At 52.0% G+C, this 27,936-nt stretch overlaps 30 non-coding genes across 30 annotated transcripts; all 30 read right to left on the reverse strand.

Annotated features, from left to right (window-relative positions):
• Positions 1 to 3,976: 3,976 nt before the first annotated feature.
• Positions 3,977 to 4,058, reverse strand: Trnal-uag. Its single transcript has one exon. It is a non-coding gene; the product is annotated as a tRNA-Leu (tRNA).
• Positions 4,059 to 4,805: 747 nt separating this feature from the next.
• Positions 4,806 to 4,877, reverse strand: Trnah-gug. The gene has a single exon. It is a non-coding gene; the product is annotated as a tRNA-His (tRNA).
• Positions 4,878 to 5,263: 386 nt separating this feature from the next.
• Positions 5,264 to 5,335, reverse strand: Trnae-cuc. The gene has a single exon. It is a non-coding gene; the product is annotated as a tRNA-Glu (tRNA).
• Positions 5,336 to 5,780: 445 nt separating this feature from the next.
• On the reverse strand, positions 5,781 to 5,862 carry Trnal-uag. The gene has a single exon. It is a non-coding gene; the product is annotated as a tRNA-Leu (tRNA).
• A 747-nt stretch (positions 5,863 to 6,609) lies between these two features.
• Positions 6,610 to 6,681, reverse strand: Trnah-gug. The gene has a single exon. It is a non-coding gene; the product is annotated as a tRNA-His (tRNA).
• A 386-nt stretch (positions 6,682 to 7,067) lies between these two features.
• Positions 7,068 to 7,139, reverse strand: Trnae-cuc. The gene has a single exon. It is a non-coding gene; the product is annotated as a tRNA-Glu (tRNA).
• Positions 7,140 to 7,584: 445 nt separating this feature from the next.
• On the reverse strand, positions 7,585 to 7,666 carry Trnal-uag. The gene has a single exon. It is a non-coding gene; the product is annotated as a tRNA-Leu (tRNA).
• A 747-nt stretch (positions 7,667 to 8,413) lies between these two features.
• Trnah-gug lies at positions 8,414 to 8,485 on the reverse strand. The gene has a single exon. It is a non-coding gene; the product is annotated as a tRNA-His (tRNA).
• A 386-nt stretch (positions 8,486 to 8,871) lies between these two features.
• Positions 8,872 to 8,943, reverse strand: Trnae-cuc. The gene has a single exon. It is a non-coding gene; the product is annotated as a tRNA-Glu (tRNA).
• Positions 8,944 to 9,388: 445 nt separating this feature from the next.
• Trnal-uag lies at positions 9,389 to 9,470 on the reverse strand. Its single transcript has one exon. It is a non-coding gene; the product is annotated as a tRNA-Leu (tRNA).
• A 747-nt stretch (positions 9,471 to 10,217) lies between these two features.
• Trnah-gug lies at positions 10,218 to 10,289 on the reverse strand. Its single transcript has one exon. It is a non-coding gene; the product is annotated as a tRNA-His (tRNA).
• A 386-nt stretch (positions 10,290 to 10,675) lies between these two features.
• Positions 10,676 to 10,747, reverse strand: Trnae-cuc. The gene has a single exon. It is a non-coding gene; the product is annotated as a tRNA-Glu (tRNA).
• A 445-nt stretch (positions 10,748 to 11,192) lies between these two features.
• Positions 11,193 to 11,274, reverse strand: Trnal-uag. The gene has a single exon. It is a non-coding gene; the product is annotated as a tRNA-Leu (tRNA).
• A 747-nt stretch (positions 11,275 to 12,021) lies between these two features.
• Positions 12,022 to 12,093, reverse strand: Trnah-gug. The gene has a single exon. It is a non-coding gene; the product is annotated as a tRNA-His (tRNA).
• Positions 12,094 to 12,479: 386 nt separating this feature from the next.
• On the reverse strand, positions 12,480 to 12,551 carry Trnae-cuc. The gene has a single exon. It is a non-coding gene; the product is annotated as a tRNA-Glu (tRNA).
• Positions 12,552 to 12,996: 445 nt separating this feature from the next.
• Trnal-uag lies at positions 12,997 to 13,078 on the reverse strand. Its single transcript has one exon. It is a non-coding gene; the product is annotated as a tRNA-Leu (tRNA).
• A 747-nt stretch (positions 13,079 to 13,825) lies between these two features.
• Positions 13,826 to 13,897, reverse strand: Trnah-gug. Its single transcript has one exon. It is a non-coding gene; the product is annotated as a tRNA-His (tRNA).
• Positions 13,898 to 20,348: 6,451 nt separating this feature from the next.
• Trnal-uag lies at positions 20,349 to 20,430 on the reverse strand. Its single transcript has one exon. It is a non-coding gene; the product is annotated as a tRNA-Leu (tRNA).
• A 747-nt stretch (positions 20,431 to 21,177) lies between these two features.
• On the reverse strand, positions 21,178 to 21,249 carry Trnah-gug. The gene has a single exon. It is a non-coding gene; the product is annotated as a tRNA-His (tRNA).
• Positions 21,250 to 21,635: 386 nt separating this feature from the next.
• Positions 21,636 to 21,707, reverse strand: Trnae-cuc. The gene has a single exon. It is a non-coding gene; the product is annotated as a tRNA-Glu (tRNA).
• Positions 21,708 to 22,152: 445 nt separating this feature from the next.
• On the reverse strand, positions 22,153 to 22,234 carry Trnal-uag. The gene has a single exon. It is a non-coding gene; the product is annotated as a tRNA-Leu (tRNA).
• A 747-nt stretch (positions 22,235 to 22,981) lies between these two features.
• On the reverse strand, positions 22,982 to 23,053 carry Trnah-gug. Its single transcript has one exon. It is a non-coding gene; the product is annotated as a tRNA-His (tRNA).
• A 386-nt stretch (positions 23,054 to 23,439) lies between these two features.
• Positions 23,440 to 23,511, reverse strand: Trnae-cuc. The gene has a single exon. It is a non-coding gene; the product is annotated as a tRNA-Glu (tRNA).
• Positions 23,512 to 23,956: 445 nt separating this feature from the next.
• On the reverse strand, positions 23,957 to 24,038 carry Trnal-uag. Its single transcript has one exon. It is a non-coding gene; the product is annotated as a tRNA-Leu (tRNA).
• Positions 24,039 to 24,785: 747 nt separating this feature from the next.
• On the reverse strand, positions 24,786 to 24,857 carry Trnah-gug. Its single transcript has one exon. It is a non-coding gene; the product is annotated as a tRNA-His (tRNA).
• Positions 24,858 to 25,243: 386 nt separating this feature from the next.
• Positions 25,244 to 25,315, reverse strand: Trnae-cuc. The gene has a single exon. It is a non-coding gene; the product is annotated as a tRNA-Glu (tRNA).
• Positions 25,316 to 25,760: 445 nt separating this feature from the next.
• Positions 25,761 to 25,842, reverse strand: Trnal-uag. Its single transcript has one exon. It is a non-coding gene; the product is annotated as a tRNA-Leu (tRNA).
• Positions 25,843 to 26,589: 747 nt separating this feature from the next.
• On the reverse strand, positions 26,590 to 26,661 carry Trnah-gug. Its single transcript has one exon. It is a non-coding gene; the product is annotated as a tRNA-His (tRNA).
• A 386-nt stretch (positions 26,662 to 27,047) lies between these two features.
• Trnae-cuc lies at positions 27,048 to 27,119 on the reverse strand. Its single transcript has one exon. It is a non-coding gene; the product is annotated as a tRNA-Glu (tRNA).
• Positions 27,120 to 27,564: 445 nt separating this feature from the next.
• On the reverse strand, positions 27,565 to 27,646 carry Trnal-uag. Its single transcript has one exon. It is a non-coding gene; the product is annotated as a tRNA-Leu (tRNA).
• Positions 27,647 to 27,936: the final 290 nt, after the last annotated feature.

A 27,936-nucleotide genomic window follows, 5' to 3' on the forward strand; every position in this document is an offset into this window, starting at 1 on the left:
CGTGATGAAGCGTTAAAACCTATTGTACCTAAAACACGATCTAAAAACACATGACTGACGTGATCAAAAGCCTTATAAAAATCAAGGAAGGCAAAGGCACAATGTACGTTTGTAACCGCCGCAACCGAGACAAACATCCCGATATTCGGCTACTGGTGTCAGAATAGATCTATCATGAAAACAACATTAATGTGCACCAATCTCACCCCGAAGCAGAGAAGACAGCCGGCTATTGAGCGCTCTAGCAGCTGTCTTATAGTCAAAATTCAGCAATGTGAGCGGACGAAGATTGGCAGCAGATAAACGACCAGAGGACTTCGGAATTAAAACAATTTTCCCTACTTTAAAATCGGCAGGCACATCCATCCCTCTGACAATCTCATTTAAAATCTGCGTAAAAATGCCACCCAAAAGAGGCCAAAAACGGAGATAAAATTCTTTAGGCAGGCCGTCTGGACCCGGCGATTTACTGGACGGAGAGCGAGCAATAAAATCGAAAACATCATCTACCTGGAACTCCCGGAGAAATTCGCCGTTCGCGTCAGGCGCGATCGTCGCAGTTAGATCCCCAAAGACATCATCCGAAAGAGACTCACCAGAATCATCGGCAGAATAGAGACTAGTGTAATACTGATGAAGAGCACGAACCATTTCCTCCTGTGCACTAAGCTGTCGCCCATCATCCACCGTAAGAGAAGAGATGAAGGAGCGACGACGACGAGTCTGATGCCGTAGCAGGTGGTACAAGGATGTCAGTTCACCTTCAACAAGAGAGTGAGGTTTCGACTTAACTCGCAGACCATCCATCTGTCGTCGTTTAAGGCTCAAGAGCTTGGCTTTAATACGACGAACATCATGGATCCGCAGTGGAGAGGTACCCGCCGCGTCATATAGTTCACGCAGGACAGAGTAGTAATATTCATACGTGTTCTTAAAATCACGCGTCCTAGCAGCACAGTAGAAAATCAAAGTCTGACGAATCTTGGGCTTGGCAAACGCAGTCCACCAAACCAGCAAGGAGGGGTATCGCGGGACAGAGCGAAGACATCGCTCCCACACGCCACTTATAACATCATCCATAGCACTGTCGGCAAGGTGGGAAACATTTAACATCCACTGGGAACGATAAAGTTTTGCAGGTTGGCGACTAAGATTTACAGTTGCAGTAAAAGCACAATGGTCAGAAAAACTAGTAGGAATAACATCGACAGAAAGAATTTTATCACATAAAAAATCAGATAAATAGAATCTGTCGAGTCTACTGCATGAGGACGCGGTAAAAAACGTATATTTCACCAGGGTTGGATATTTGTGTTCCCAAACATCACGCAGATGCATCGTACGAACTAAGTCATGTAAATCACGGCAATAATTAAAATTGGGGGACTGGTCTGCAGGGCGTAAAACACAATTAAAATCGCCTCCGAGCAGGAGACTCCGAGGACTCTGGCGCAAAAGATAAATAAGCTCTTCTTTATAAAAGCGCGATCGAGCCACAGTGTGACCCGAACCAGAGGGGGCATACAAAACAACGAGGCGGAGATCAAAAAGACGGCAACCAATCCCACGGCCAGAGTCAAGGAATTCAATGTCAGTAATAGGAATGCCCTCTCGAAAGAAAAGAGCAGTTCCTGTTGAATATTCCGGCGCGACATTAAAAACAGTTTGAAATCCAGGTAGAGAGAGATCAGAAAACAACACTTCCTGCAAAAACACTACGTCCGCACAGGCGTCGTAAATAAACTGCCGCAAAGAGGCAAAGCGAACGTCGGACTCAATACGGTTAACATTTAAGGTAAGAAAGGTGTATGCTTGAACCATAGAGAGAAAAGCGAGAAAACAAATCACCTACACCGACGCACCAGCGTCACAGTCCATAGCAGGGGTGACGGAGGCATCAGAGGGAGGGGGACTGCTACCCCGTTCCGCGGATCCCTTACGTTTCGGTTTTTTACGAACAGCATTAACGTTCGGCTGAACGCGTAACTTGCGTCGGCTGACGGGCAAGGAAACTTCAGCCGCCGGTGACGTAGGAGGGTCAAGTTCTGTATCCGACACCACCCGCGCCGGTCCACATGCGGGATCCGGGGTCGCGGGGGAAACATCCGACAAAACGGAATGGTCAACACCTGCACTAGCTTCCGGCAAACATGGACTGCACGGAGGCGAAACGTGAGCAGGAAGGTCCGAGGCCGCAGAGTTGGAAGGAAGCGGAGCAGCTCCGCTGGCAGAGGTATGGGGCAGCGAAGCAGGAAGTTGTCGCGGCTCCACTTGTTGTGACATCGAAGTCGGTTCGGAAGACGGCGCCAACAGGCCCGACCGACGACCCGACTCGAGAGAAGCTGCGTCGGAGGCCGGAGGGGCGCCAGCAGCCGCCACCGGAACCGCTACCTCAGGAGGGCAGGGAGCAGCTACAGTACACAGTGACTCGGAGGATGCCGGTCGCTCGGACTGGGGCATCTCAGGGAGATCCTCATCCGTACTATTTCCATCGTGTGGGCGACGCCTCTTATTATTCAAAAGTGGCACACCCACCTGAGGGACAGACGGAACAACATCAGATTTAGCACGCAAAGGAGGAAATTCTGTATCAGGGGTGCGCAAAACCTGTGGCGGGGCGCTACTACCACTGGACTGTGCTACACCAAGAGCAGAACCACCTGCAACGAGGTCAGCGACCGTTAACTTGCGACGCTGTTCGAGAGAATTTTTTAAAACAAAAACTCTCCGCGGACAGTCGGTACGCACGTGACCACTTTCATTGCACAAAAAACAGGTGCCAACCTGACCACTATATGTTACATGGACACGATATCCACCGATCTGCAGGTGAGATGGAATATTCTGCTTAACGTGCATTTCGACTGAACGAATACCACTGTAACATTGCAGGCGATGTTGGCTTGACCAGCGTTCAAGGCGAATGCTCTTTACATCACCATACTTCTGTAGACCCTCCTTAAGATAGACATTATCCACCTCCGGTGGAAGGTTGTAAACACGAACATTGTTATACGTGATGGAAGCATTGGAAAGCAGCACGGTACTTACAGAATCATCCCGATGCCGAAAGAGAACTTGATGACCATATTTAGAAAGAATTTTATCAACCTGAAGTGGGTCCATAAACTTAACAAAGAAAACATACAGTTCGGTATCAAAATAAGCAGTGTGCACCTGATCCGAATGAACACCAAAGGTATCTACCAACCAATCATGAATCTCAAGAGAACTAGGTTGCACATGGCGGGTTGACTTGTCAAAAGCAAAACTAACTGTAGCCTGACGAGGAATAACCTGGGACGACATTTTCAAAATATGCGGTCGAAACCGCCACACAAAAAACACTGAAATAAGGACAGAAAGTAACACAAGGTACGAAACAACGACGGAGAAATACTCTCAGAAGTTGCAACACAACACGTAACAAAAACGATAGTCCACTATACGTAACGCTACGGCGGAGCGGAAGACTAGGCACGTCCACACTGCACGGCGTCTAAAGCGGAACAGCCACTAGACCACACCGGACAACGACGGCAGTGCTCTTTCCAGCGAACGCAGCAGCCGCCCACGGTTAACTGACGACAACTGTAAAAAATCCACTCTCTCGCGTTATAGAACGGCGTGCTCCGGACGCATTTCGTGGAGACGAACGCCAGCAATGATGAGAGCAAAAGGTGCCTACAAATCCTGTCGTTGCACCACGCACTGTTCTACGACAATTCACCAAGCAGACGCTCACGCCTTGTTGTGCTGTTTCCTTTGCGGGCAATGAGTGCATCTGCCTTCGACACAGGAAACATTACACGTTCGGCAGCTGTGGGATTGGAACCCACGCCTCCGAAGAGAATGGTGCCTGAAACCAGCGCCTTAGACCGCTCGGCCACGCTACCTACACAACACGCGCGTCACAAGAGCTGCGTCCTACCCCACGAGGACACACCGCAACGGCACAAAAATGAGACGTAAAAAGTGGCAACGGTGGGATTCGAACCCACGCCTCCGGAGAGACTGGTGCCTAAAACCAGCGCCTTAGACCGCTCGGCCACGTTACCGTTGGATCAGCAGCGGCAAAACGTTTCGTTTGTACTACAAAGATCACTTCGAAATGGAAGTATCTTGGCAATCGCCGTGCCATGTATTTCCACTGCTCTCCCACTGGAAGCGTCTCTTTAGGCCATCCACAGCAAGAAAAAGCCGTGCCCGCCGTACGGTAGCGACGCCACTTGTCTGTAGCTGTCGCAGTTAAGGAGACAGCGTCAAGAGACGTTTTCGTGCCGTGACCAGGTTTCGAACCTGCGCTTTCCTTAACCACTAAAGTATCGTAGCTGTAACTGTCAGGCGGAGCTAGAATGCTCCATGTATCAAACATATGTGAGCTCAAGGAGGTTACACTTGAAGGAAAAGCGGCAGGTTAACGCGATCACATCAAAACCCCCGGCAGCTACGGGATTCGAAACCGCGCCTACAGAGAGACTGGTGCCTTAAACCAGCGCCTTAAAGCGCTCGGCCACGCTACATGCGCTGCTTGGTGCGCCAGTGTTCCTAGCATTTGTAGAAACAGTGCACGCCACAGCTTCCTGTTCTGCTGGGACTGGCTGCTCATCCATCGCACTTCAAACGACTGCCCTTTTCGACTACAGAGAGCAGCGGACGTCTGCGCTCTGGGAGGCGACATTACGTGTTGGGGATGAAGTGGTAGTGCTAACTGCGGCCTGCGGAACACGAGTGAAAAAATCAAGAGAGTACTGTCATTTCGAGTACTCGCCATTGCAACGGCAGCAAGGCAAAACTTTCAAAATTGCCGTGACCAGGATTCGAACCTGGGTTATTGCGGCCACAACGCAATGTCCTAACCACTAGACGATCACGGCCATGGCCACGGAGGCGCCCGCGAAGGCAGCTGGCTGCAATGCAAGTGGCGATACCCAGCAAAGCCTAGGCCAAGGTGTACGCCACAGCAGTGTCAGACACGGTCTCCATCACATGTATACGAGCAAATGAACGTGCCTGCGCTGTCAGGACTCTAACTACAGTGGTTAGCTGCATTCACCTCCGTGGCAATGTCTTGCAGTCCTCCAAGCCTCTTGACTACAGGTACCGGTATGTGGCTCGATAACAAGTGGATAGACGCCGCATCTCTCTCGCCGTCAGGTGTTGCCGCGAGTCATACTTAACGTAGCTTTCTGCACGCGTCAGCGTAGCGTCAGTCGAGCAAAGTCGAGACAAGTCGCATAGGAGGAGCAACAAAAACGCGCAATTCCGGTACCGGGAATCGAACCCGGGCCTCCTGGGTGAGAGCCAGGTATCCTAGCCACTAGACCACACCGGACAACGACGGCAGTGCTCTTTCCAGCGAACGCAGCAGCCGCCCACGGTTAACTGACGACAACTGTAAAAAATCCACTCTCTCGCGTTATAGAACGGCGTGCTCCGGACGCATTTCGTGGAGACGAACGCCAGCAATGATGAGAGCAAAAGGTGCCTACAAATCCTGTCGTTGCACCACGCACTGTTCTACGACAATTCACCAAGCAGACGCTCACGCCTTGTTGTGCTGTTTCCTTTGCGGGCAATGAGTGCATCTGCCTTCGACACAGGAAACATTACACGTTCGGCAGCTGTGGGATTGGAACCCACGCCTCCGAAGAGAATGGTGCCTGAAACCAGCGCCTTAGACCGCTCGGCCACGCTACCTACACAACACGCGCGTCACAAGAGCTGCGTCCTACCCCACGAGGACACACCGCAACGGCACAAAAATGAGACGTAAAAAGTGGCAACGGTGGGATTCGAACCCACGCCTCCGGAGAGACTGGTGCCTAAAACCAGCGCCTTAGACCGCTCGGCCACGTTACCGTTGGATCAGCAGCGGCAAAACGTTTCGTTTGTACTACAAAGATCACTTCGAAATGGAAGTATCTTGGCAATCGCCGTGCCATGTATTTCCACTGCTCTCCCACTGGAAGCGTCTCTTTAGGCCATCCACAGCAAGAAAAAGCCGTGCCCGCCGTACGGTAGCGACGCCACTTGTCTGTAGCTGTCGCAGTTAAGGAGACAGCGTCAAGAGACGTTTTCGTGCCGTGACCAGGTTTCGAACCTGCGCTTTCCTTAACCACTAAAGTATCGTAGCTGTAACTGTCAGGCGGAGCTAGAATGCTCCATGTATCAAACATATGTGAGCTCAAGGAGGTTACACTTGAAGGAAAAGCGGCAGGTTAACGCGATCACATCAAAACCCCCGGCAGCTACGGGATTCGAAACCGCGCCTACAGAGAGACTAGTGCCTTAAACCAGCGCCTTAAAGCGCTCGGCCACGCTACATGCGCTGCTTGGTGCGCCAGTGTTCCTAGCATTTGTAGAAACAGTGCACGCCACAGCTTCCTGTTCTGCCGGGACTGGCTGCTCATCCATCGCACTTCAAACGACTGCCCTTTTCGACTACAGAGAGCAGCGGACGTCTGCGCTCTGGGAGGCGACATTACGTGTTGGGGATGAAGTGGTAGTGCTAACTGCGGCCTGCGGAACACGAGTGAAAAAATCAAGAGAGTACTGTCATTTCGAGTACTCGCCATTGCAACGGCAGCAAGGCAAAACTTTCAAAATTGCCGTGACCAGGATTCGAACCTGGGTTATTGCGGCCACAACGCAATGTCCTAACCACTAGACGATCACGGCCATGGCCACGGAGGCGCCCGCGAAGGCAGCTGGCTGCAATGCAAGTGGCGATACCCAGCAAAGCCTAGGCCAAGGTGTACGCCACAGCAGTGTCAGACACGGTCTCCATCACATGTATACGAGCAAATGAACGTGCCTGCGCTGTCAGGACTCTAACTACAGTGGTTAGCTGCATTCACCTCCGTGGCAATGTCTTGCAGTCCTCCAAGCCTCTTGACTACAGGTACCGGTATGTGGCTCGATAACAAGTGGATAGACGCCGCATCTCTCTCGCCGTCAGGTGTTGCCGCGAGTCATACTTAACGTAGCTTTCTGCACGCGTCAGCGTAGCGTCAGTCGAGCAAAGTCGAGACAAGTCGCATAGGAGGAGCAACAAAAACGCGCAATTCCGGTACCGGGAATCGAACCCGGGCCTCCTGGGTGAGAGCCAGGTATCCTAGCCACTGGACCACACCGGACAACGACGGCAGTGCTCTTTCCAGCGAACGCAGCAGCCGCCCACGGTTAACTGACGACAACTGTAAAAAATCCACTCTCTCGCGTTATAGAACGGCGTGCTCCGGACGCATTTCGTGGAGACGAACGCCAGCAATGATGAGAGCAAAAGGTGCCTACAAATCCTGTCGTTGCACCACGCACTGTTCTACGACAATTCACCAAGCAGACGCTCACGCCTTGTTGTGCTGTTTCCTTTGCGGGCAATGAGTGCATCTGCCTTCGACACAGGAAACATTACACGTTCGGCAGCTGTGGGATTGGAACCCACGCCTCCGAAGAGAATGGTGCCTGAAACCAGCGCCTTAGACCGCTCGGCCACGCTACCTACACAACACGCGCGTCACAAGAGCTGCGTCCTACCCCACGAGGACACACCGCAACGGCACAAAAATGAGACGTAAAAAGTGGCAACGGTGGGATTCGAACCCACGCCTCCGGAGAGACTGGTGCCTAAAACCAGCGCCTTAGACCGCTCGGCCACGTTACCGTTGGATCAGCAGCGGCAAAACGTTTCGTTTGTACTACAAAGATCACTTCGAAATGGAAGTATCTTGGCAATCGCCGTGCCATGTATTTCCGCTGCTCTCCCACTGGAAGCGTCTCTTTAGGCCATCCACAGCAAGAAAAAGCCGTGCCCGCCGTACGGTAGCGACGCCACTTGTCTGTAGCTGTCGCAGTTAAGGAGACAGCGTCAAGAGACGTTTTCGTGCCGTGACCAGGTTTCGAACCTGCGCTTTCCTTAACCACTAAAGTATCGTAGCTGTAACTGTCAGGCGGAGCTAGAATGCTCCATGTATCAAACATATGTGAGCTCAAGGAGGTTACACTTGAAGGAAAAGCGGCAGGTTAACGCGATCACATCAAAACCCCCGGCAGCTACGGGATTCGAAACCGCGCCTACAGAGAGACTGGTGCCTTAAACCAGCGCCTTAAAGCGCTCGGCCACGCTACATGCGCTGCTTGGTGCGCCAGTGTTCCTAGCATTTGTAGAAACAGTGCACGCCACAGCTTCCTGTTCTGCCGGGACTGGCTGCTCATCCATCGCACTTCAAACGACTGCCCTTTTCGACTACAGAGAGCAGCGGACGTCTGCGCTCTGGGAGGCGACATTACGTGTTGGGGATGAAGTGGTAGTGCTAACTGCGGCCTGCGGAACACGAGTGAAAAAATCAAGAGAGTACTGTCATTTCGAGTACTCGCCATTGCAACGGCAGCAAGGCAAAACTTTCAAAATTGCCGTGACCAGGATTCGAACCTGGGTTATTGCGGCCACAACGCAATGTCCTAACCACTAGACGATCACGGCCATGGCCACGGAGGCGCCCGCGAAGGCAGCTGGCTGCAATGCAAGTGGCGATACCCAGCAAAGCCTAGGCCAAGGTGTACGCCACAGCAGTGTCAGACACGGTCTCCATCACATGTATACGAGCAAATGAACGTGCCTGCGCTGTCAGGACTCTAACTACAGTGGTTAGCTGCATTCACCTCCGTGGCAATGTCTTGCAGTCCTCCAAGCCTCTTGACTACAGGTACCGGTATGTGGCTCGATAACAAGTGGATAGACGCCGCATCTCTCTCGCCGTCAGGTGTTGCCGCGAGTCATACTTAACGTAGCTTTCTGCACGCGTCAGCGTAGCGTCAGTCGAGCAAAGTCGAGACAAGTCGCATAGGAGGAGCAACAAAAACGCGCAATTCCGGTACCGGGAATCGAACCCGGGCCTCCTGGGTGAGAGCCAGGTATCCTAGCCACTGGACCACACCGGACAACGACGGCAGTGCTCTTTCCAGCGAACGCAGCAGCCGCCCACGGTTAACTGACGACAACTGTAAAAAATCCACTCTCTCGCGTTATAGAACGGCGTGCTCCGGACGCATTTCGTGGAGACGAACGCCAGCAATGATGAGAGCAAAAGGTGCCTACAAATCCTGTCGTTGCACCACGCACTGTTCTACGACAATTCACCAAGCAGACGCTCACGCCTTGTTGTGCTGTTTCCTTTGCGGGCAATGAGTGCATCTGCCTTCGACACAGGAAACATTACACGTTCGGCAGCTGTGGGATTGGAACCCACGCCTCCGAAGAGAATGGTGCCTGAAACCAGCGCCTTAGACCGCTCGGCCACGCTACCTACACAACACGCGCGTCACAAGAGCTGCGTCCTACCCCACGAGGACACACCGCAACGGCACAAAAATGAGACGTAAAAAGTGGCAACGGTGGGATTCGAACCCACGCCTCCGGAGAGACTGGTGCCTAAAACCAGCGCCTTAGACCGCTCGGCCACGTTACCGTTGGATCAGCAGCGGCAAAACGTTTCGTTTGTACTACAAAGATCACTTCGAAATGGAAGTATCTTGGCAATCGCCGTGCCATGTATTTCCGCTGCTCTCCCACTGGAAGCGTCTCTTTAGGCCATCCACAGCAAGAAAAAGCCGTGCCCGCCGTACGGTAGCGACGCCACTTGTCTGTAGCTGTCGCAGTTAAGGAGACAGCGTCAAGAGACGTTTTCGTGCCGTGACCAGGTTTCGAACCTGCGCTTTCCTTAACCACTAAAGTATCGTAGCTGTAACTGTCAGGCGGAGCTAGAATGCTCCATGTATCAAACATATGTGAGCTCAAGGAGGTTACACTTGAAGGAAAAGCGGCAGGTTAACGCGATCACATCAAAACCCCCGGCAGCTACGGGATTCGAAACCGCGCCTACAGAGAGACTGGTGCCTTAAACCAGCGCCTTAAAGCGCTCGGCCACGCTACATGCGCTGCTTGGTGCGCCAGTGTTCCTAGCATTTGTAGAAACAGTGCACGCCACAGCTTCCTGTTCTGCCGGGACTGGCTGCTCATCCATCGCACTTCAAACGACTGCCCTTTTCGACTACAGAGAGCAGCGGACGTCTGCGCTCTGGGAGGCGACATTACGTGTTGGGGATGAAGTGGTAGTGCTAACTGCGGCCTGCGGAACACGAGTGAAAAAATCAAGAGAGTACTGTCATTTCGAGTACTCGCCATTGCAACGGCAGCAAGGCAAAACTTTCAAAATTGCCGTGACCAGGATTCGAACCTGGGTTATTGCGGCCACAACGCAATGTCCTAACCACTAGACGATCACGGCCATGGCCACGGAGGCGCCCGCGAAGGCAGCTGGCTGCAATGCAAGTGGCGATACCCAGCAAAGCCTAGGCCAAGGTGTACGCCACAGCAGTGTCAGACACGGTCTCCATCACATGTATACGAGCAAATGAACGTGCCTGCGCTGTCAGGACTCTAACTACAGTGGTTAGCTGCATTCACCTCCGTGGCAATGTCTTGCAGTCCTCCAAGCCTCTTGACTACAGGTACCGGTATGTGGCTCGATAACAAGTGGATAGACGCCGCATCTCTCTCGCCGTCAGGTGTTGCCGCGAGTCATACTTAACGTAGCTTTCTGCACGCGTCAGCGTAGCGTCAGTCGAGCAAAGTCGAGACAAGTCGCATAGGAGGAGCAACAAAAACGCGCAATTCCGGTACCGGGAATCGAACCCGGGCCTCCTGGGTGAGAGCCAGGTATCCTAGCCACTGGACCACACCGGACAACGACGGCAGTGCTCTTTCCAGCGAACGCAGCAGCCGCCCACGGTTAACTGACGACAACTGTAAAAAATCCACTCTCTCGCGTTATAGAACGGCGTGCTCCGGACGCATTTCGTGGAGACGAACGCCAGCAATGATGAGAGCAAAAGGTGCCTACAAATCCTGTCGTTGCACCACGCACTGTTCTACGACAATTCACCAAGCAGACGCTCACGCCTTGTTGTGCTGTTTCCTTTGCGGGCAATGAGTGCATCTGCCTTCGACACAGGAAACATTACACGTTCGGCAGCTGTGGGATTGGAACCCACGCCTCCGAAGAGAATGGTGCCTGAAACCAGCGCCTTAGACCGCTCGGCCACGCTACCTACACAACACGCGCGTCACAAGAGCTGCGTCCTACCCCACGAGGACACACCGCAACGGCACAAAAATGAGACGTAAAAAGTGGCAACGGTGGGATTCGAACCCACGCCTCCGGAGAGACTGGTGCCTAAAACCAGCGCCTTAGACCGCTCGGCCACGTTACCGTTGGATCAGCAGCGGCAAAACGTTTCGTTTGTACTACAAAGATCACTTCGAAATGGAAGTATCTTGGCAATCGCCGTGCCATGTATTTCCGCTGCTCTCCCACTGGAAGCGTCTCTTTAGGCCATCCACAGCAAGAAAAAGCCGTGCCCGCCGTACGGTAGCGACGCCACTTGTCTGTAGCTGTCGCAGTTAAGGAGACAGCGTCAAGAGACGTTTTCGTGCCGTGACCAGGTTTCGAACCTGCGCTTTCCTTAACCACTAAAGTATCGTAGCTGTAACTGTCAGGCGGAGCTAGAATGCTCCATGTATCAAACATATGTGAGCTCAAGGAGGTTACACTTGAAGGAAAAGCGGCAGGTTAACGCGATCACATCAAAACCCCCGGCAGCTACGGGATTCGAAACCGCGCCTACAGAGAGACTGGTGCCTTAAACCAGCGCCTTAAAGCGCTCGGCCACGCTACATGCGCTGCTTGGTGCGCCAGTGTTCCTAGCATTTGTAGAAACAGTGCACGCCACAGCTTCCTGTTCTGCCGGGACTGGCTGCTCATCCATCGCACTTCAAACGACTGCCCTTTTCGACTACAGAGAGCAGCGGACGTCTGCGCTCTGGGAGGCGACATTACGTGTTGGGGATGAAGTGGTAGTGCTAACTGCGGCCTGCGGAACACGAGTGAAAAAATCAAGAGAGTACTGTCATTTCGAGTACTCGCCATTGCAACGGCAGCAAGGCAAAACTTTCAAAATTGCCGTGACCAGGATTCGAACCTGGGTTATTGCGGCCACAACGCAATGTCCTAACCACTAGACGATCACGGCCATGGCCACGGAGGCGCCCGCGAAGGCAGCTGGCTGCAATGCAAGTGGCGATACCCAGCAAAGCCTAGGCCAAGGTGTACGCCACAGCAGTGTCAGACACGGTCTCCATCACATGTATACGAGCAAATGAACGTGCCTGCGCTGTCAGGACTCTAACTACAGTGGTTAGCTGCATTCACCTCCGTGGCAATGTCTTGCAGTCCTCCAAGCCTCTTGACTACAGGTACCGGTATGTGGCTCGATAACAAGTGGATAGACGCCGCATCTCTCTCGCCGTCAGGTGTTGCCGCGAGTCATACTTAACGTAGCTTTCTGCACGCGTCAGCGTAGCGTCAGTCGAGCAAAGTCGAGACAAGTCGCATAGGAGGAGCAACAAAAACGCGCAATTCCGGTACCGGGAATCGAACCCGGGCCTCCTGGGTGAGAGCCAGGTATCCTAGCCACTGGACCACACCGGACAACGACGGCAGTGCTCTTTCCAGCGAACGCAGCAGCCGCCCACGGTTAACTGACGACAACTGTAAAAAATCCACTCTCTCGCGTTATAGAACGGCGTGCTCCGGACGCATTTCGTGGAGACGAACGCCAGCAATGATGAGAGCAAAAGGTGCCTACAAATCCTGTCGTTGCACCACGCACTGTTCTACGACAATTCACCAAGCAGACGCTCACGCCTTGTTGTGCTGTTTCCTTTGCGGGCAATGAGTGCATCTGCCTTCGACACAGGAAACATTACACGTTCGGCAGCTGTGGGATTGGAACCCACGCCTCCGAAGAGAATGGTGCCTGAAACCAGCGCCTTAGACCGCTCGGCCACGCTACCTACACAACACGCGCGTCACAAGAGCTGCGTCCTACCCCACGAGGACACACCGCAACGGCACAAAAATGAGACGTAAAAAGTGGCAACGGTGGGATTCGAACCCACGCCTCCGGAGAGACTGGTGCCTAAAACCAGCGCCTTAGACCGCTCGGCCACGTTACCGTTGGATCAGCAGCGGCAAAACGTTTCGTTTGTACTACAAAGATCACTTCGAAATGGAAGTATCTTGGCAATCGCCGTGCCATGTATTTCCGCTGCTCTCCCACTGGAAGCGTCTCTTTAGGCCATCCACAGCAAGAAAAAGCCGTGCCCGCCGTACGGTAGCGACGCCACTTGTCTGTAGCTGTCGCAGTTAAGGAGACAGCGTCAAGAGACGTTTTCGTGCCGTGACCAGGTTTCGAACCTGCGCTTTCCTTAACCACTAAAGTATCGTAGCTGTAACTGTCAGGCGGAGCTAGAATGCTCCATGTATCAAACATATGTGAGCTCAAGGAGGTTACACTTGAAGGAAAAGCGGCAGGTTAACGCGATCACATCAAAACCCCCGGCAGCTACGGGATTCGAAACCGCGCCTACAGAGAGACTGGTGCCTTAAACCAGCGCCTTAAAGCGCTCGGCCACGCTACATGCGCTGCTTGGTGCGCCAGTGTTCCTAGCATTTGTAGAAACAGTGCACGCCACAGCTTCCTGTTCTGCCGGGACTGGCTGCTCATCCATCGCACTTCAAACGACTGCCCTTTTCGACTACAGAGAGCAGCGGACGTCTGCGCTCTGGGAGGCGACATTACGTGTTGGGGATGAAGTGGTAGTGCTAACTGCGGCCTGCGGAACACGAGTGAAAAAATCAAGAGAGTACTGTCATTTCGAGTACTCGCCATTGCAACGGCAGCAAGGCAAAACTTTCAAAATTGCCGTGACCAGGATTCGAACCTGGGTTATTGCGGCCACAACGCAATGTCCTAACCACTAGACGATCACGGCCATGGCCACGGAGGCGCCCGCGAAGGCAGCTGGCTGCAATGCAAGTGGCGATACCCAGCAAAGCCTAGGCCAAGGTGTACGCCACAGCAGTGTCAGACACGGTCTCCATCACATGTATACGAGCAAATGAACGTGCCTGCGCTGTCAGGACTCTAACTACAGTGGTTAGCTGCATTCACCTCCGTGGCAATGTCTTGCAGTCCTCCAAGCCTCTTGACTACAGGTACCGGTATGTGGCTCGATAACAAGTGGATAGACGCCGCATCTCTCTCGCCGTCAGGTGTTGCCGCGAGTCATACTTAACGTAGCTTTCTGCACGCGTCAGCGTAGCGTCAGTCGAGCAAAGTCGAGACAAGTCGCATAGGAGGAGCAACAAAAACGCGCAATTCCGGTACCGGGAATCGAACCCGGGTCTCCTGGGTGAGAGCCAGGTATCCTAGCCACTTTTTTTTTTTTTTTTTTTTTTTTTTTTTTTTTTTAAGATTTCGGGCCTCCATCCACCCCTTATAGCCCGTCCTTCCGCTCGCCATTTAGTCGCCTTCGTCGGCGCGGCATCAAGGGCCTTTAATTTAAGGAAAATGAAAAACGTTGTGGATTACATGCGGCGTGCAGATACAAGCATCCATAGGAAGTAAAGAGGAACTGAAATTTATTGCGGCTCCATTGCCTCGTGGTAACAGAAAACGTCAAAGAAGTTAAAAGGAAAGTGAAAATCCATTTCTTCGAAAATAGAAAAGCTTTGGTTGGAACTCTGCGAAATTGAAAGATAACTAAATTATATTCTCGAAAACAGAAAAACTGAATTTTCTTCTTCGTATCAAATGAAGCTTGAAATCTTGCCAATCGATTACTTCAGAGGTGTTTGTAACTCGTGGTTCTGTCAACATGACGTAGTATTCGCCGTATAAATGGTCTGTCTTATCTTGAGTGAGTATCTGCTGAATGTTCGGTAACATGGAAATTCAATCAATTGATGTAGCAGTCACTTTTTTTTTTTTGTTTACGTTATAGTTTTGAGCAGGTAGTTGGCGAAGTTATCCTTATAGTTTTTCGTTTTCATTAGTATATGGTGGTGAGTTGTAAGATAGACCCAGAAGTCGTCTTTACTCTTTTCTGCTTTTGTATATAAGTAATGTACAGTAGCGGCTTTTAACCAGTTTAGAGCGTTCCTTCTCGTCCGTGGGTACGGGGTATCGTCCGGCGTCAGAAAGGCAGCAGGGGTTATGTATCTGGGCGATGTTCGACTGATGAGTGCTAACTTGTTCGTGATATATTCCCATATATCTTTTACGTTGTCGCACACAAACCTGTGTTCATCAGTATCTATTAAATTACACGTTGTGCACGAAGGTGATTCTGCGAGGTGTATGTTATGTAGTTTGGAGTTAGTGGCCAATTTTCTGTTAACTGCGAAATACCAAGTGGCTTTCATTGTTGACGGCAAGTACGGACAATGGATGTTCTCCCAGATTACCTTCCAGTCGAAAAGGTTGTATTTTTCTTCGATGTTATTTTTCTTCTTATCTTTTAGAAGTTCCTGGTAAACGTGTTTCACTGTCTTCATTTCCTGTTCGGGGATCCGTGTTTGTACATAACTGTACTCCAGTAAAAACCATTTTAAGTGGTAAAGTCCGTTTGGAATATGTTGCACCGTGATTGGTGGACTGAGGTCGGCGGGAGCTATCTCAGTAAGCAGGTGAGCAGCGAGACTATCAGCTGAGTGTTTCCATTGGTGGAAAGTTTTTGATATGTATAAAGCTTGCGCCTTCTTTCCAACATCGACAAGATTTAAGCCACCATTTTTTGTGGCAAGCGTTAAGGTGTCAAACTGGACTTTAAAAATGTGGTGATGGCTGACAAACTGTCCTAAAGCTGACATAATTCGTTTTGCAGTGAGTGTAGACATTGGTAAAACTTGAGCGATATAATTGAGTTTCGAGGTGAGGTATACATTTGCGACCGTTACTTTCTGAATTTCATTTAGTTTTCGTACACTGTGTTCTCGTATGCTGGCACGAATAGTCCGTAGAAGCTTTCTATAGTTGGTTGCAATGGTGTGCCGAATGTTACTCTGAAAATCAATTCCAAGACACTTGAAAATCTTCAGCTGACGTAGTTGTCCGTGAGGGTGCGATCCTAGGCCGCGGCCAATATTGAATATTCCAGACTTTGTCCAGTTTAGTTGTGCACCCGACGCTTGCTCAAATTGCCTGACTAGCTGTAGTGCGGTCTCCACTTCAGTTCTATTTAGTACAAGGAAACCGACATCGTCTGCATACGCCTTGCACACTACTCGGGAGCCATGTATGACGACGCCCTGTAAACTTTGCGTCAGGGTAGCTAACAAAAGCTCAATGGCAATCGCAAAAAGCGCCATGGACATTGGGCAGCCCTGCCTGACGGAACTGGCTATCTCTATCGCTCGGGTAGGTTGGCCATTGATGATGACTCTGGATAAATTATTCGCTACCATCTGTTGTATAATTGCGACGAACCCAGGTGGAAAGCCCATCGCATACATGGTACGAAAGAGATACTGGTGGTTGACCCTGTCAAAGGCTTTGTCGAAGTCCAAGGACATGATGGCACATTTCAACTTACAGACTTCCGCAATGGAGATTAAATCACGGTAGTCGCACAAAGTCTGTTGAATTTTCCGATTCTTTCCCACACTGGTCTGGTAAGGGCCAATGATACTGGTCATTGTAGATTTAAGCCGGTGGGCCAAAAGTCTCGCAAAGATTTTATAGTCGCTGTTGAGCAGCGTTATCGGTCTTAGTTTTTTTACGTGTGCTCTGCCTGAGTTTTTTTTAATTAGAACGACAATGCCTTCACAGAAGCTGGTGGGGATCACGTTGTTGTGGTCTAGAAGTTCGTTACAGATGCAAGTGATCTTCGCCTGTATGGTGTTCCAGAATTTTTGATAGAATTCGGCGGGAATTCCGTCAGGTCCGGGGGATTTATTCTTGGCACTTTCCCAGAGTACATATTCCACGTCTTCTTCGGTTGCCTCGTCCAATAGCTTTTCCGCGTCCACGAGACTGACTCTGTTGCGCAAATTATTCAAAAGAGCATCCTGCGCTTGCACGTTAACTTCTTTATTGGACATCAAGGTGGTGAAGTAGTTTAGCACCGCCGCTTTAATCTCGTTGTGCGTAGTCAGCGTTGCGCCATCCTCAGCAATTAACTCCGTCAGTATTTTACGGGACCCTTTCCTACTTTCTTGGATCATATGGTAGACTGAGGTGAGTTCTTGGTGTACAGTAGTCTGGACCCGTGACCTGACTTTGTAGCCTTCTAGCTGCGTCCTCCTTAGGGTTAGGATTTTGGCCTGGATTTTCTTAATTCGTTGACAATTCTCGACAGCCGAAGTGCCGAGCATATACAGTTCCCGCAGACAATGAAAATAGAAATTGATCGTCCTTTGAAGCCAAAAGCCCTTTTCCCGTGCGTAGTTCATGAAACACCACCTAATTTTAGGTTTGGCGCACCTGAGCCACCAATCAATGGCCGAATTATAAGAGGCAAATCTGTGCTCACATTCTCGCCAGGTATTGAGGAAGGCTTCTTGACACGCCGAGTCTTGTAGATGTGAAACATTTAATTTCCACAGGCCCCTGTATCGACACGTCCGTTGTCGGTCGAGAGTGATTGTACAGATGTATGCAGCATGATCTGAGAACGCCACTGGCCATAATTCTGACTGCAGAATGTTATTCCTCAAAGTGGGTGTGACATAAATGCGATCGAGACGGCTTGCCGAATGGGTCGTGATATGGGTAAACCCAGGTGCTGCACCATGCTTGAGCTCCCAAGAGTCAACTAAGCGCAAGTCTCGTACAATTCGTTCCAGTTCAAGTGATTTGTTAAGATTGGGAGTTTGGTCCTTTGCACTGATGACACAGTTAAAGTCGCCTCCGAAGATGACATTGTCGTGGCGGACGCCAAATAGAGGAACTATTTCTTCTTTAAAGAAGTCTGCTCTTTGACGTCTATTACTGGAACCGGATGGGGCATATACATTAATTAGTCTGTTGTTATAAAAAGTGCCCGCAATGCCCCTACTGTTCGGCAGTTTCGTGACGTCATGAATAATGATACCTTCCTTCACAATAAAAGCTGTACCTAATTTGCAACCGGCCCCAGGATTAGTGATGACATTATAACCTGGTATGCAATCAAGTCCGATCTCTGCTACTTCTTGTACAAACAAAATGTCTACATCAGCTGCATATAAAAAGTCTTTTAAATGTTGTAGTTTAAGAGCGCTGCGTATCTTATTAATATTGAGAGTAGCAAGTCGATAGGCCTGTGGCGGAATTGTGGTGGACTAAACAGGAACAAGACCTAAAACCAGTCCGATATCAAACAGAAATAACGCTGGAAATACAAGCCACGTCGTAAAAGCACTTTGGAAGCAATTCCAGATAACAAAACACGTATTGACAGTCACTTTAAAGGCAGAGTTAAAAATATTCTCCGTTTGAGAAGGGAGCAGTCGTGCGTTCTTTTTGCGCGGTAGACTCTGTCGAGGCGTTTGCTTTCTCATTAACATCGTCGTCTTTGGAGACTGAAGGTACGGCTGTCACCGCTTCGGAAGTATCCATACTGTCGACGTCGGCAGTGGATTCTGTATCGTCTGCCCAACTAGTTGGCGGTGGCTGTGTTGAGGGCGGTACCGACTCGTGAGCAGGATAGAGTTTGACCATGCGAACATCACAGTCGTCTCGGAGTTGAGCTGACTGTTCGGGGTTCAGAGGTAGAGCATCTGAGACATTGTCAATGATTGATGGTAAACTGGCTGAAGGATGATCATGGTTTGTGCTATCAGATGCTTTGTCACTGAGTTGTTCACCTATCTGTTTAGCCTTTTCGCGCAGAACCGGTGCCATCTGTTCTGCACCCTGGCGGGCAACTCTCCGTTTTTTAGTTTTTCTGGGAGACGTACGATTTTGTGGGCCTTGATCGGAACCTGCTGGAGATTCCCCCCGTGGAGTAGCAGCGGCCGATGGGGGCGCAGCCGTTTGCATGTCGGATGCCTGTTCTTCTGGGACTACGACGGACGGCGATATGTGTATGGGTTTAGGTGGGGTCTCTTCCGGCGTTGCAACAGTCTCCATTCGCGTCACTGTCGCAGGCACTACAGTATTTTCACTGACTTCGGTGACCGTGGATATAGCCGGAAGCCCACGCGCTGCGGCGACATACGTCACAGGCAGTGATGTCATCGCGGGGGGCCTGGCAGCCTCGCCGGCAGGCAGCTGCGCCACTCGCCTCTGCATGCATTCGGCACGCACGTGACCCGTCGAGTTGCATGCGGCACACGTTCGAGGCTGATCATCGTACATGACTATCGCACGATACCCGCATACGTTTACATAAGACGGGATGTGCTTCTGCAGCTCGATTTTCAATTGCCGCACCCCATTAAGAACCGGGAACTTATGTGCGCTAGACCAACGTTCCGCAATATTGCTTATGATTTTACCGTATGGACAGAGCACTGCGTTGATCTGTTCACTGGTTATTTCAAATGGAAGTTCAAAAATTCTAACAGTCCGTATTCCTAGGCCGGCATGCGAAACAGCAACTTCTCCCACATTTCCATCACTATGTTTAAACTTTAGGATACCACCACAAGATTCAACGATTTTCTCACACATCTCTGATCGAGCTAATTTAACGAAAACGGTGCTACTGACAATCGAAAGATGTATCCCGATTATGTCCTCAAGTCCTATCTTTACTTCATCTTCTAACCATTGCTCAACTTCAAAAGATTTAGGTCGGACAAAATTTCTGTCAAAAGCAAACTTCAGTGTGTCTTTCCTACTCGGTTGAGACATCACGAAATCGAGTTCATTTGCAGATCACACCAAAACACTGGTAGACACTGAAGCAAGCGCAGCGACTCACCACACGTAAACAGCGACGGCGCGGCGCGCAGCACAGCACGTCCGACCTCGACCGCGTCCGCCGGCTGACTTGCCACTGGACCACACCGGACAACGACGGCAGTGCTCTTTCCAGCGAACGCAGCAGCCGCCCACGGTTAACTGACGACAACTGTAAAAAATCCACTCTCTCGCGTTATAGAACGGCGTGCTCCGGACGCATTTCGTGGAGACGAACGCCAGCAATGATGAGAGCAAAAGGTGCCTACAAATCCTGTCGTTGCACCACGCACTGTTCTACGACAATTCACCAAGCAGACGCTCACGCCTTGTTGTGCTGTTTCCTTTGCGGGCAATGAGTGCATCTGCCTTCGACACAGGAAACATTACACGTTCGGCAGCTGTGGGATTGGAACCCACGCCTCCGAAGAGAATGGTGCCTGAAACCAGCGCCTTAGACCGCTCGGCCACGCTACCTACACAACACGCGCGTCACAAGAGCTGCGTCCTACCCCACGAGGACACACCGCAACGGCACAAAAATGAGACGTAAAAAGTGGCAACGGTGGGATTCGAACCCACGCCTCCGGAGAGACTGGTGCCTAAAACCAGCGCCTTAGACCGCTCGGCCACGTTACCGTTGGATCAGCAGCGGCAAAACGTTTCGTTTGTACTACAAAGATCACTTCGAAATGGAAGTATCTTGGCAATCGCCGTGCCATGTATTTCCGCTGCTCTCCCACTGGAAGCGTCTCTTTAGGCCATCCACAGCAAGAAAAAGCCGTGCCCGCCGTACGGTAGCGACGCCACTTGTCTGTAGCTGTCGCAGTTAAGGAGACAGCGTCAAGAGACGTTTTCGTGCCGTGACCAGGTTTCGAACCTGCGCTTTCCTTAACCACTAAAGTATCGTAGCTGTAACTGTCAGGCGGAGCTAGAATGCTCCATGTATCAAACATATGTGAGCTCAAGGAGGTTACACTTGAAGGAAAAGCGGCAGGTTAACGCGATCACATCAAAACCCCCGGCAGCTACGGGATTCGAAACCGCGCCTACAGAGAGACTGGTGCCTTAAACCAGCGCCTTAAAGCGCTCGGCCACGCTACATGCGCTGCTTGGTGCGCCAGTGTTCCTAGCATTTGTAGAAACAGTGCACGCCACAGCTTCCTGTTCTGCCGGGACTGGCTGCTCATCCATCGCACTTCAAACGACTGCCCTTTTCGACTACAGAGAGCAGCGGACGTCTGCGCTCTGGGAGGCGACATTACGTGTTGGGGATGAAGTGGTAGTGCTAACTGCGGCCTGCGGAACACGAGTGAAAAAATCAAGAGAGTACTGTCATTTCGAGTACTCGCCATTGCAACGGCAGCAAGGCAAAACTTTCAAAATTGCCGTGACCAGGATTCGAACCTGGGTTATTGCGGCCACAACGCAATGTCCTAACCACTAGACGATCACGGCCATGGCCACGGAGGCGCCCGCGAAGGCAGCTGGCTGCAATGCAAGTGGCGATACCCAGCAAAGCCTAGGCCAAGGTGTACGCCACAGCAGTGTCAGACACGGTCTCCATCACATGTATACGAGCAAATGAACGTGCCTGCGCTGTCAGGACTCTAACTACACTGGTTAGCTGCATTCACCTCCGTGGCAATGTCTTGCAGTCCTCCAAGCCTCTTGACTACAGGTACCGGTATGTGGCTCGATAACAAGTGGATAGACGCCGCATCTCTCTCGCCGTCAGGTGTTGCCGCGAGTCATACTTAACGTAGCTTTCTGCACGCGTCAGCGTAGCGTCAGTCGAGCAAAGTCGAGACAAGTCGCATAGGAGGAGCAACAAAAACGCGCAATTCCGGTACCGGGAATCGAACCCGGGCCTCCTGGGTGAGAGCCAGGTATCCTAGCCACTAGACCACACCGGACAACGACGGCAGTGCTCTTTCCAGCGAACGCAGCAGCCGCCCACGGTTAACTGACGACAACTGTAAAAAATCCACTCTCTCGCGTTATAGAACGGCGTGCTCCGGACGCATTTCGTGGAGACGAACGCCAGCAATGATGAGAGCAAAAGGTGCCTACAAATCCTGTCGTTGCACCACGCACTGTTCTACGACAATTCACCAAGCAGACGCTCACGCCTTGTTGTGCTGTTTCCTTTGCGGGCAATGAGTGCATCTGCCTTCGACACAGGAAACATTACACATTCGGCAGCTGTGGGATTGGAACCCACGCCTCCGAAGAGAATGGTGCCTGAAACCAGCGCCTTAGACCGCTCGGCCACGCTACCTACACAACACGCGCGTCACAAGAGCTGCGTCCTACCCCACGAGGACACACCGCAACGGCACAAAAATGAGACGTAAAAAGTGGCAACGGTGGGATTCGAACCCACGCCTCCGGAGAGACTGGTGCCTAAAACCAGCGCCTTAGACCGCTCGGCCACGTTACCGTTGGATCAGCAGCGGCAAAACGTTTCGTTTGTACTACAAAGATCACTTCGAAATGGAAGTATCTTGGCAATCGCCGTGCCATGTATTTCCGCTGCTCTCCCACTGGAAGCGTCTCTTTAGGCCATCCACAGCAAGAAAAAGCCGTGCCCGCCGTACGGTAGCGACGCCACTTGTCTGTAGCTGTCGCAGTTAAGGAGACAGCGTCAAGAGACGTTTTCGTGCCGTGACCAGGTTTCGAACCTGCGCTTTCCTTAACCACTAAAGTATCGTAGCTGTAACTGTCAGGCGGAGCTAGAATGCTCCATGTATCAAACATATGTGAGCTCAAGGAGGTTACACTTGAAGGAAAAGCGGCAGGTTAACGCGATCACATCAAAACCCCCGGCAGCTACGGGATTCGAAACCGCGCCTACAGAGAGACTGGTGCCTTAAACCAGCGCCTTAAAGCGCTCGGCCACGCTACATGCGCTGCTTGGTGCGCCAGTGTTCCTAGCATTTGTAGAAACAGTGCACGCCACAGCTTCCTGTTCTGCCGGGACTGGCTGCTCATCCATCGCACTTCAAACGACTGCCCTTTTCGACTACAGAGAGCAGCGGACGTCTGCGCTCTGGGAGGCGACATTACGTGTTGGGGATGAAGTGGTAGTGCTAACTGCGGCCTGCGGAACACGAGTGAAAAAATCAAGAGAGTACTGTCATTTCGAGTACTCGCCATTGCAACGGCAGCAAGGCAAAACTTTCAAAATTGCCGTGACCAGGATTCGAACCTGGGTTATTGCGGCCACAACGCAATGTCCTAACCACTAGACGATCACGGCCATGGCCACGGAGGCGCCCGCGAAGGCAGCTGGCTGCAATGCAAGTGGCGATACCCAGCAAAGCCTAGGCCAAGGTGTACGCCACAGCAGTGTCAGACACGGTCTCCATCACATGTATACGAGCAAATGAACGTGCCTGCGCTGTCAGGACTCTAACTACAGTGGTTAGCTGCATTCACCTCCGTGGCAATGTCTTGCAGTCCTCCAAGCCTCTTGACTACAGGTACCGGTATGTGGCTCGATAACAAGTGGATAGACGCCGCATCTCTCTCGCCGTCAGGTGTTGCCGCGAGTCATACTTAACGTAGCTTTCTGCACGCGTCAGCGTAGCGTCAGTCGAGCAAAGTCGAGACAAGTCGCATAGGAGGAGCAACAAAAACGCGCAATTCCGGTACCGGGAATCGAACCCGGGCCTCCTGGGTGAGAGCCAGGTATCCTAGCCACTCGACCACACCGGACAACGACGGCAGTGCTCTTTCCAGCGAACGCAGCAGCCGCCCACGGTTAACTGACGACAACTGTAAAAAATCCACTCTCTCGCGTTATAGAACGGCGTGCTCCGGACGCATTTCGTGGAGACGAACGCCAGCAATGATGAGAGCAAAAGGTGCCTACAAATCCTGTCGTTGCACCACGCACTGTTCTACGACAATTCACCAAGCAGACGCTCACGCCTTGTTGTGCTGTTTCCTTTGCGGGCAATGAGTGCATCTGCCTTCGACACAGGAAACATTACACGTTCGGCAGCTGTGGGATTGGAACCCACGCCTCCGAAGAGAATGGTGCCTGAAACCAGCGCCTTAGACCGCTCGGCCACGCTACCTACACAACACGCGCGTCACAAGAGCTGCGTCCTACCCCACGAGGACACACCGCAACGGCACAAAAATGAGACGTAAAAAGTGGCAACGGTGGGATTCGAACCCACGCCTCCGGAGAGACTGGTGCCTAAAACCAGCGCCTTAGACCGCTCGGCCACGTTACCGTTGGATCAGCAGCGGCAAAACGTTTCGTTTGTACTACAAAGATCACTTCGAAATGGAAGTATCTTGGCAATCGCCGTGCCATGTATTTCCGCTGCTCTCCCACTGGAAGCGTCTCTTTAGGCCATCCACAGCAAGAAAAAGCCGTGCCCGCCGTACGGTAGCGACGCCACTTGTCTGTAGCTGTCGCAGTTAAGGAGACAGCGTCAAGAGACGTTTTCGTGCCGTGACCAGGTTTCGAACCTGCGCTTTCCTTAACCACTAAAGTATCGTAGCTGTAACTGTCAGGCGGAGCTAGAATGCTCCATGTATCAAACATATGTGAGCTCAAGGAGGTTACACTTGAAGGAAAAGCGGCAGGTTAACGCGATCACATCAAAACCCCCGGCAGCTACGGGATTCGAAACCGCGCCTACAGAGAGACTGGTGCCTTAAACCAGCGCCTTAAAGCGCTCGGCCACGCTACATGCGCTGCTTGGTGCGCCAGTGTTCCTAGCATTTGTAGAAACAGTGCACGCCACAGCTTCCTGTTCTGCCGGGACTGGCTGCTCATCCATCGCACTTCAAACGACTGCCCTTTTCGACTACAGAGAGCAGCGGACGTCTGCGCTCTGGGAGGCGACATTACGTGTTGGGGATGAAGTGGTAGTGCTAACTGCGGCCTGCGGAACACGAGTGAAAAAATCAAGAGAGTACTGTCATTTCGAGTACTCGCCATTGCAACGGCAGCAAGGCAAAACTTTCAAAATTGCCGTGACCAGGATTCGAACCTGGGTTATTGCGGCCACAACGCAATGTCCTAACCACTAGACGATCACGGCCATGGCCACGGAGGCGCCCGCGAAGGCAGCTGGCTGCAATGCAAGTGGCGATACCCAGCAAAGCCTAGGCCAAGGTGTACGCCACAGCAGTGTCAGACACGGTCTCCATCACATGTATACGAGCAAATGAACGTGCCTGCGCTGTCAGGACTCTAACTACAGTGGTTAGCTGCATTCACCTCCGTGGCAATGTCTTGCAGTCCTCCAAGCCTCTTGACTACAGGTACCGGTATGTGGCTCGATAACAAGTGGATAGACGCCGCATCTCTCTCGCCGTCAGGTGTTGCCGCGAGTCATACTTAACGTAGCTTTCTGCACGCGTCAGCGTAGCGTCAGTCGAGCAAAGTCGAGACAAGTCGCATAGGAGGAGCAACAAAAACGCGCAATTCCGGTACCGGGAATCGAACCCGGGTCTCCTGGGTGAGAGCCAGGTATCCTAGCCACTGGACCACACCGGACAACGACGGCAGTGCTCTTTCCAGCGAACGCAGCAGCCGCCCACGGTTAACTGACGACAACTGTAAAAAATCCACTCTCTCGCGTTATAGAACGGCGTGCTCCGGACGCATTTCGTGGAGACGAACGCCAGCAATGATGAGAGCAAAAGGTGCCTACAAATCCTGTCGTTGCACCACGCACTGTTCTACGACAATTCACCAAGCAGACGCTCACGCCTTGTTGTGCTGTTTCCTTTGCGGGCAATGAGTGCATCTGCCTTCGACACAGGAAACATTACACGTTCGGCAGCTGTGGGATTGGAACCCACGCCTCCGAAGAGAATGGTGCCTGAAACCAGCGCCTTAGACCGCTCGGCCACGCTACCTACACAACACGCGCGTCACAAGAGCTGCGTCCTACCCCACGAGGACACACCGCAACGGCACAAAAATGAGACGTAAAAAGTGGCAACGGTGGGATTCGAACCCACGCCTCCGGAGAGACTGGTGCCTAAAACCAGCGCCTTAGACCGCTCGGCCACGTTACCGTTGGATCAGCAGCGGCAAAACGTTTCGTTTGTACTACAAAGATCACTTCGAAATGGAAGTATCTTGGCAATCGCCGTGCCATGTATTTCCGCTGCTCTCCCACTGGAAGCGTCTCTTTAGGCCATCCACAGCAAGAAAAAGCCGTGCCCGCCGTACGGTAGCGACGCCACTTGTCTGTAGCTGTCGCAGTTAAGGAGACAGCGTCAAGAGACGTTTTCGTGCCGTGACCAGGTTTCGAACCTGCGCTTTCCTTAACCACTAAAGTATCGTAGCTGTAACTGTCAGGCGGAGCTAGAATGCTCCATGTATCAAACATATGTGAGCTCAAGGAGGTTACACTTGAAGGAAAAGCGGCAGGTTAACGCGATCACATCAAAACCCCCGGCAGCTACGGGATTCGAAACCGCGCCTACAGAGAGACTGGTGCCTTAAACCAGCGCCTTAAAGCGCTCGGCCACGCTACATGCGCTGCTTGGTGCGCCAGTGTTCCTAGCATTTGTAGAAACAGTGCACGCCACAGCTTCCTGTTCTGCCGGGACTGGCTGCTCATCCATCGCACTTCAAACGACTGCCCTTTTCGACTACAGAGAGCAGCGGACGTCTGCGCTCTGGGAGGCGACATTACGTGTTGGGGATGAAGTGGTAGTGCTAACTGCGGCCTGCGGAACACGAGTGAAAAAATCAAGAGAGTACTGTCATTTCGAGTACTCGCCATTGCAACGGCAGCAAGGCAAAACTTTCAAAATTGCCGTGACCAGGATTCGAACCTGGGTTATTGCGGCCACAACGCAATGTCCTAACCACTAGACGATCACGGCCATGGCCACGGAGGCGCCCGCGAAGGCAGCTGGCTGCAATGCAAGTGGCGATACCCAGCAAAGCCTAGGCCAAGGTGTACGCCACAGCAGTGTCAGACACGGTCTCCATCACATGTATACGAGCAAATGAACGTGCCTGCGCTGTCAGGACTCTAACTACAGTGGTTAGCTGCATTCACCTCCGTGGCAATGTCTTGCAGTCCTCCAAGCCTCTTGACTACAGGTACCGGTATGTGGCTCGATAACAAGTGGATAGACGCCGCATCTCTCTCGCCGTCAGGTGTTGCCGCGAGTCATACTTAACGTAGCTTTCTGCACGCGTCAGCGTAGCGTCAGTCGAGCAAAGTCGAGACAAGTCGCATAGGAGGAGCAACAAAAACGCGCAATTCCGGTACCGGGAATCGAACCCGGGTCTCCTGGGTGAGAGCCAGGTATCCTAGCCACTGGACCACACCGGACAACGACGGCAGTGCTCTTTCCAGCGAACGCAGCAGCCGCCCACGGTTAACTGACGACAACTGTAAAAAATCCACTCTCTCGCGTTATAGAACGGCGTGCTCCGGACGCATTTCGTGGAGACGAACGCCAGCAATGATGAGAGCAAAAGGTGCCTACAAATCCTGTCGTTGCACCACGCACTGTTCTACGACAATTCACCAAGCAGACGCTCACGCCTTGTTGTGCTGTTTCCTTTGCGGGCAATGAGTGCATCTGCCTTCGACACAGGAAACATTACACGTTCGGCAGCTGTGGGATTGGAACCCACGCCTCCGAAGAGAATGGTGCCTGAAACCAGCGCCTTAGACCGCTCGGCCACGCTACCTACACAACACGCGCGTCACAAGAGCTGCGTCCTACCCCACGAGGACACACCGCAACGGCACAAAAATGAGACGTAAAAAGTGGCAACGGTGGGATTCGAACCCACGCCTCCGGAGAGACTGGTGCCTAAAACCAGCGCCTTAGACCGCTCGGCCACGTTACCGTTGGATCAGCAGCGGCAAAACGTTTCGTTTGTACTACAAAGATCACTTCGAAATGGAAGTATCTTGGCAATCGCCGTGCCATGTATTTCCGCTGCTCTCCCACTGGAAGCGTCTCTTTAGGCCATCCACAGCAAGAAAAAGCCGTGCCCGCCGTACGGTAGCGACGCCACTTGTCTGTAGCTGTCGCAGTTAAGGAGACAGCGTCAAGAGACGTTTTCGTGCCGTGACCAGGTTTCGAACCTGCGCTTTCCTTAACCACTAAAGTATCGTAGCTGTAACTGTCAGGCGG

Source organism: Schistocerca piceifrons, chromosome 1 (genome assembly GCF_021461385.2).
Source record: "Schistocerca piceifrons isolate TAMUIC-IGC-003096 chromosome 1, iqSchPice1.1, whole genome shotgun sequence".
NCBI classification, from domain to species: domain Eukaryota; kingdom Metazoa; phylum Arthropoda; class Insecta; order Orthoptera; family Acrididae; genus Schistocerca; species Schistocerca piceifrons.